General features: G+C 34.8%; 1 long non-coding RNA gene across 4 annotated transcripts in view; it reads left to right on the forward strand.

Moving 5' to 3' along the window:
- The window catches only part of LOC106884408 (uncharacterized), a 91,152-nt gene that overhangs the window by 49,267 nt on the left and 34,118 nt on the right, over positions 1–7,767 (forward strand). Inside the window, exon 3 of one of the 4 annotated variants that reach the window (XR_001411241.2) lies at positions 3,340–3,394. The exons of the other annotated variants lie outside the window; for them this stretch is intronic. This is a non-coding gene — a long non-coding RNA (uncharacterized LOC106884408). The remainder of the gene's footprint in view (positions 1–3,339; positions 3,395–7,767) is intronic. 4 annotated transcript variants of the gene reach the window in all.

The following is a 7,767-nucleotide window of genomic DNA, read 5'->3' on the forward strand; positions in this document are numbered from 1 at the left end:
TGTGTGTGCGTGCGTGCTTTTATGTTTGTGTCTGTCACACACTCTCTGGTTGCTTGTCATCTGGAGTTGGTTTATTTAAGTCGCCGTAACAAGCGGTTGGGCAAAAGAGACTGATAGAATAAGTTTCAGGATGGTGTTTCAGCATGGCCGCAGTTCAATGAGTGAAACAAGTAAAAGATAAGACAACAAGTTAACACCAACCTCACCGGCAGGAGATAAGCGCTTCGATTTCTATCCCTAGCTCTGTATTAAGGTTATGGCCGTCCCTATCTACCGAACTTGTAATGAGTATTACAGAGTAAAAACAACTTACAGCTCTAAACAACTACAGCCACGGAAAACATATGAGTATGTTCATAAGCTTTCAGCGGTATCGTGTTCAGATTACATTCATGACGAATTAAAGAGGTTATTCGATCTTCCAGTACATAAACACATCTCCGATAATTCACACTAAGCCATTTTAAGAAAGGAAATACAAAGGAAAGGAAATACAAACTGGATAATTTATTCTCGATACAATATGTCTTGAAAAAATTGGGGAACGGTCACGACTGCAATGCTTTTGATCATAGGTCTGCTCGATTCAAGAAAACAAATGCTAAAGAACTACAACAACAACATTCGTTTCTAGGACACCTATTGCCAACGTAAAAGCAATATACCATTTCATGAATCTCAAAACTATGGACACATAAATTACCGCATTAACCAGTAAAACTTTGCGATGAGTATATAACACAGCGCGTCCATAAGAAATATAAACTCACGATTCTACAGTAATTGGGGTATCAATGATGTATATACATTTAGTATGTTACATAGATGGCTATTTTAATTTAAATACCGCCTCAATTGCATATACCGGATTTATATTCGGTCGAGCAGCTGTTCGCAACGCCAGTGAATGTTTTATTCTTTGTTTCCTACATCGGAAGCGACGAACTCCCGTGCAGATAAGCGGCGAGCTGCGAATACACGTCATCGAAAAGACTCCAAAAGGCCGAAATGCATCTGGTCTTCTCATTGGTGGCTGCTGGGGTAATGTATCGTCTCCATTTGATATTTATTGTTTTTAACACTGCACATCTGTAAAATATGTTATTTCAGGATTAATACCGCTGTAACTGGCCTATCAATGGTATATGTACATATACATATGAGTGTGTGTACATATATATATACTCACAGAGGAGGAGAAAGAGAACATCATTGGAACGACGTGCAACAAAAAAGATAATAGTTATATAAATCAAATTCTTCATTCGTGATTGTTAAATCTTTGTAATATGAAAGTTCTTTAACAAATGACCGTGGATATAGTAAACTAAAATTAGATTAGTACTTCATTCATTAAGCCTAAATTACATCAATATTTGATAATACTTAATAATGTAAACTAAATTAAATTAATATCCAATTGAAGTGTGTAATTTCTCGTGAAAAAGCTAATTACTTGAAAAATAACTTCTTCTAACAGCTTTCTATAAGAGATGAAACATTGATATAACATTAATAATCGAAAGAACGAATAATATAAAAAGTAATATCAACGAAACTAATCATACACGTGACTTTGAATGATGATGATGATGATGATGATGATGATGATGATGATGATGATGATGATGATGATGATGATGATGATGATGATAGCAAAAATACAATTTAAGCTACAACTCGCAAGAAATGGAGAATTATATGTGAAGATATTTTCCTTATTTATTCTTAGATATAGGATAACTGAAAAATTTCTTCGGAAAATCAGCAAAAATGTGTGAATGAAAACTGCTTCCATAGCTTAAAACTCTACTTCACTTCACTTCCTGGAGACTTGTAAATAGATAAACAAATAAGTAAATCTTGAATGAATGAATGAATAATTGAGAAAAGTAAGCGGAAATAGAAGTGAGAAATATGATATATATTTTATTTTATTAATGTATTTTATATGATTAATTTACGTAGCATATATGGAATGAACTGGAAACAGTTAGGTGGAAAGTAAAAGATATCACTGAAGAACTGATATTACTGAAAGAAATAGTTCAATACTGCATCTTTAAGTTAATATTGGGCGAATATTTATTCTCATTTTTCCTTCTAGTCAGTTGTCGAGCCGCAATTGTTTATCGTTTATACCATGGTTGCAATGACTGCATATAAAATCTGCTGCATGATGTCGATACAGAGGGGAAATATAGATAAGGAAAGATAAGGTATATTAAAAAAAATAAGAAGAAAGAAATCCTGGATGATGTGCAGTGAGCGAGTTCGTGCAGAAATGTTGCGTAGCCAGCAAAATCTGAAAAGCAGTCTTCCATATTAATAATTGAAGAAGCAAAGAAAGTATGTAATATGACGATGAGGAAGGAATTGAAAAATGTTTCAGTAACGGAAAGTTTTCTGTGTTAATGTATTTGGTATGTGTGTATTTGAGCCCTTATTACTATATCAAATCCTCGAAACTGAAGCTGTTGCTGGCTCTAATGAAATACATCCAAGTCTTCTTGTATGGACTAGATAATATTAATATAGGCTTTCAAAATGAAACTCAATATAGTGGCTCAGATTGTTAACGTTAATATCGTTCATAAAAAAAGGTACGATATGAAACATTTTGTTGTTGTTGTTAAACAACATGTTGAATCACTATTAGTAGAAGGTGATGATATTACTAAAGAAGACGATATTGTAAGCTCAGAAAATCATTGAAGAAAAGAAAAATAAGTGTCGCGAAGTGATAGATAGAGGATTAATAAGGATGAACTATGGAATATGAAAGTGCTTCGAATCCAGTTTATTAAATATTGGCAACTCCAAAACAAAAGAATTTAGCAAGAAGGCTATATTATGGCTCTTCCTAAACAAAAAAACTCGGGTTCAGTCCCACTGCAAGACACTTTGGGCAAGTGCTTTCTACTATAGATCTGGGTCGATTAAAGCGTTGTAAGTGAATTTGGTTGACGGAAACCCTGTGGAAGCCCATTATATATATGTATGTATGTATGTATCTATCTATCTATCTATCTATCTATCTACTTATTTTTCTGTCTATTTATTTAACCCTGTATGTGTGCCTGTTTATGTATGCGTGTATATGTGTATATATGTGTGTGTGTGTGTGTGTGTGTGTGTGTGTGTGTGTGTGTGTGTGTGTGTGTGTGTGTGTGTGTGTGTGTGTGTGTGTGTGTCATTGCTTGACAACTGGTGTTGGTTTGTTTACGTCTCTATAACTTAACGGTTCAGCAAAAGAGAACGATAGAATAAGTATCAGACAAAAAAAAAAGTACCAAGGTTGATTTCTTTGACTAAAGCTCTTCAAATTGGTTCCCCCAGCACGAACGGAAATCCATGAGTGAAACAATTAAAAGAAGAAGAAAATGCTCAAGAGGTAAGAGATTCAACAGTTTGAATAAACTGAATCTGAAATATACTGTTTGAAGATAATACTTAAGACATCCTTTGATGTGATTTCAAATCCCGCAAGGTTCGATTTTACCGTTCCTCTTTCTGTGGTCGATAAAATAAAGTACCAGTCAAACGGTGGAATTCTTAAAAATTCACTTTGTTGCTTGCCCAATTCTGGGAACTTGTAGCCTATGTTAGATATACTAGAATCAATATTTAGTGTACCTTCAAGGAGGCAAACTGGCAGAATTGTTACCACGCCGGGCAAAATGCTTAGCGGCATTTCGTCCGTCTTTGTGTTCTGAGTTCAAATTCTGCCGGGGTTAACTTTTGCCTTTCATTCTTTTGGGGTCGATAAAATAAGTACCAGTTAAACACGGCGCTCGATGTAATCGACTTAACCCTTCTCCTGAAATTACCGGCCTTATGCCAAAATTTGAAATCAATATTTAGGGTGCAGACATGATTGACATTTAAAAGAGAATCAAATACATCTTTTATTCGTTTAAATGACATCTGTGTCATTTAAAATACATATGCTGCGTGGTTATCTTAGATAAGTAATCAGAAAAGGATTTAATTAATTTGAGACATCATTTTACTTTTTGGAAATTCTTAATAAAGGAATATAATGTGGAAGTTGAGTAAGCTAAGATAACAAGACAAACCTTATTGCTTGTAGACCTTGTTTAACCCCTGGTCATCTGTAATTGAGCAGATATATGATCAAAATGGGGGAAAATGTTTCACTCATGACGACCCTACTAATTTTTGTATCTAGGGTTATATTGTCCAGTGTACTCGTCCTTTTTCTTGTTTGTTTTTGACGATAGGGTATGGTTTGAGGGAGATTCGACTGCTATTTTTAGTAGGTCGTGTGAACACGTAGAGACCCAAAAGTTTTGTTTGTTTTCACGAATCAAGGAAGGTATGAGTGCCGCTAAAAATTAAGGGAAGCTACATTTGAAGACAATCAAAATACACAATTGCAAGAACATCGTTTAGAATACCAAGATCTTCTTGGTAGTGTGATAAAGGAAAATCATATTTTGTATTCTAAACGATGTTCTTGTGGTGATTTTAGATAGCATTTGTGATATTTTCCGAATTTTCAAAGCCTTGTTATTTGATTGCATAGTAATATAATGTAAAAATGAGCGAAAACGAACACCTTAATGGCCCTGGTGAACTCCACAGGAATTATTGAATTCCTTCATAGATGTTTAAATCAGTCAGTCAACACCACTTGACAACCGGTGTTGGTGTGCTTACGTTCCAGAAACTTAGCGTTTCAGCAAAAGAGAAAGACAAAGTAGCAGGCTTTAAGAAAAATAAATCCTGGAATCGATTCGTTTGACTAAAGTTCTACATGGCGGTGTCAGCATGACCGCAATTCAGTGACTGAAACAAGTTAAAGACAAAAAATAAACCGCATTTTAACGTGTATAAGGAACCCTCGTGTATAAGGAACCCCCTAATTTTGTGGGCTTAAAATCTGGGAAAAATGGTTTTGTAAGGAATTATAATGCTATCCATGTATAAGAGATTCCTATATTTTTTTAACCGAATTTTTGACAAAAAAGGGCTCCTTATACACGTTAAAATACGGTAGTTGTATAGAATAAGGATCTTTTTTAAAACAGGGGCCACATTTTTCATTAACGAAACACTTTGAAACTTGGAACACTGGTAGAATGTGTCATATAAAACATCTTTTTCTCTTAGTCTTCTTAAAAAAAAAAAGAAATCCCTAAGTTATTCCATGTTAAAGTTGTCGTATTTCTGTAATTTCAACCAATCAATGACGTCCATTCAGCTGATATACATTAAGTGCCGACTACATAAACAAACGATTCTGAAACAATTCTATCGGTGATAGGGTTAGGGTAAAACAGCAAATTTAAAAGGAAAAAAGCAAATAAAACGAAGAAAAAAAAAGAAAATGAAAAAAGCAAATTTAAAATGAAAAAAGCAAATAAAACGAAGCTATGGCTTAATCAGCCAAAGGAGTAAATATAAACAACTGAATACTTGTCAGTGATTGGTTGAAATTATCGAAATAAGACAATTTTTTACAAGAAATAAATTCGAATACAAAAATATTTTTCTGTTCTATAACACAAAATAGATAAGTATACGAAGTTTGAAAGTCTTTCGGTACCAAAAACACTACGTAAAACATTAATGAAAAATGTGGCCCCCGTTTTAAAAAAGATCCTAGAATAGTATTGTCAATGTATCCATTTTGTTATAACTAGGAATTTAATATGGGAGCTACGTAGGTGCTATTTCTAACAAGTTCAGCGTTGACCCATAAAAGGTGATATAATCTGAATGAGTATGCACAATAAGGATACATAGAACGTGTATACGCGCGCAAGTCATTGTCAAGCACAATATTGGACTAAATTCGAAGCAACGAGTTATCGATCGAGCTCAATTCTCCCATTCAACTGAAACACTCAACAGTCTTAAAAATGAAAGGACCTATTGAACAGTATAATCTCAGCTTGTTATGTGCGTGTGTATGCGCCTGTATGTGTGTGTGTGTGTGTGTGCGCGCGTGTGTGTGTGCCTCTGTGTGAGTGTGTGTGGGCATATGTTTAATATGTTGGTATATCTTTTTCAATCAAATATTACATATATAGGCGCAGGCGTGGCTGTATGATAAGAAGTTTGCTTCCAACCAGTTGGTTCTGGGTTCAGTCCCACTGCGTAGACATTGGGCAAGTGTCTTCTACTATAGCCACGGAAATTAAAGGAAGCCCATTGTATGTGTGTGTGTGTGTGTCCCACATCACCGATTGACAACCAGGTTTGGTACGTTTACGTCCTTATAACTTAGCGTTATTCTATCCGCAAGAGGCTAATAGAATAAGTACCACGATTTTAAAAAATAGTACTAGGGTCAAGTCATTCGCTTAAAATTCTTAAAGTCGGTGCCCCAGCACGGCCACAGGCAAATGACTGAAACAAGTAAAAGATAAAATACAAAATGTTTAATCTACCATAGCAGTTCATTTTCAATTACTTTCTGTTAAGTATGTCGCTATTAATCTGACTATTTTATCTATAAACTAAGTCATGTGTTTATTTCTTCTACCTGTTTCAATTCGAAATACCGAACAGACGACTTGTCGTCTGTTTTTGGTGGTTTTCCTAGCCTGTTGATTATATTGTGAGACGAGTATTATTGTTTTGTTAACACGTTGACTCATTGTACTGTCTGGTTTATTGGAAGACAATTTCATTGAATCATCGTCAGCTTTGTTTAAGAATTCATATTATCAACACTATTATTATTATTATTATTATTATTAGTAGTAGTAGTAGTAGTAGTAGTAGTATCGTTGTTGTTATTGCTGTTATAATACTAATACTAATAAATAATTATTATCATCATCATCATCGTCATCATCATTATTATTGATATTATTGTTGTTTTTGTTGTTGTTATTATTATTTGCCTGTCAGTGAACGGACAGTCTTTCAAATCGTAGTGCATTGTGCTTGGGATTGGTTCTTTTAAATCGGACCAACTGTTAAGTTCTATCCTACTAGTGTTAAATTATACCTACACTTCCACCCTCTGTTGCACGCCTTATACATACACGCGCTCAAGCTCTCACTCGCATCCAAATACGAATACACACACACACACACACACACACACACACACACACACACACACACACACACACACGGACATCTTTCCGATTACAAACGAATGAGAGTATTTAATACATTTTGTAGAGTTTATTATTTATTAGCAGCTGATAATGCGCTCCTTTGCTTGGTGGACTTTCTCGTCGGGATAATTTGTGTGTGTGCGTATGTGTGTGTGTGTGTGTGTGTGTGTGTGTGTGTGTGTGTGTGCGCGCGTGCGTGCGTGCGTTCGTGCGTGCATGCGCGCGCGCGCGAGTGCGTATGAATGAATGAATGTAGGCATGTAGATATGTATAATTATTGTGAAATCCCAATCAATTCGATTTTCACAGTAAATTTGATTCTACTCTCAGGATAGAATCACTACAGTAAATTTTCGATTCTATTCTTAAACTTACGGATCTTGTTCAAAACGGGGGCACCAGTTTTCATTTATGTTTTATGTAGTGTTTTTGGTACCGAAAGACTTTCAAACTTCGTATACTTATCTATTTTGTGTTATAGAACAGAAAAAAATTTTTGTATTCGAATTTATTTCATGTAAAAAATTGTCTTATTTCGATAATTTCAACCAATCACTGACAAGTATTCAGCTGTTTATACTTACTCCTTTGGCAGTTTAAGCGGTGTAAAGCGTATTTAATCTCCATTACTTCTGACATTTTGCAGAGAGGCAACACACGTGTGTTC

Source organism: Octopus bimaculoides, chromosome 1 (genome assembly GCF_001194135.2).
Source record: "Octopus bimaculoides isolate UCB-OBI-ISO-001 chromosome 1, ASM119413v2, whole genome shotgun sequence".
Taxonomy (NCBI): domain Eukaryota; kingdom Metazoa; phylum Mollusca; class Cephalopoda; order Octopoda; family Octopodidae; genus Octopus; species Octopus bimaculoides.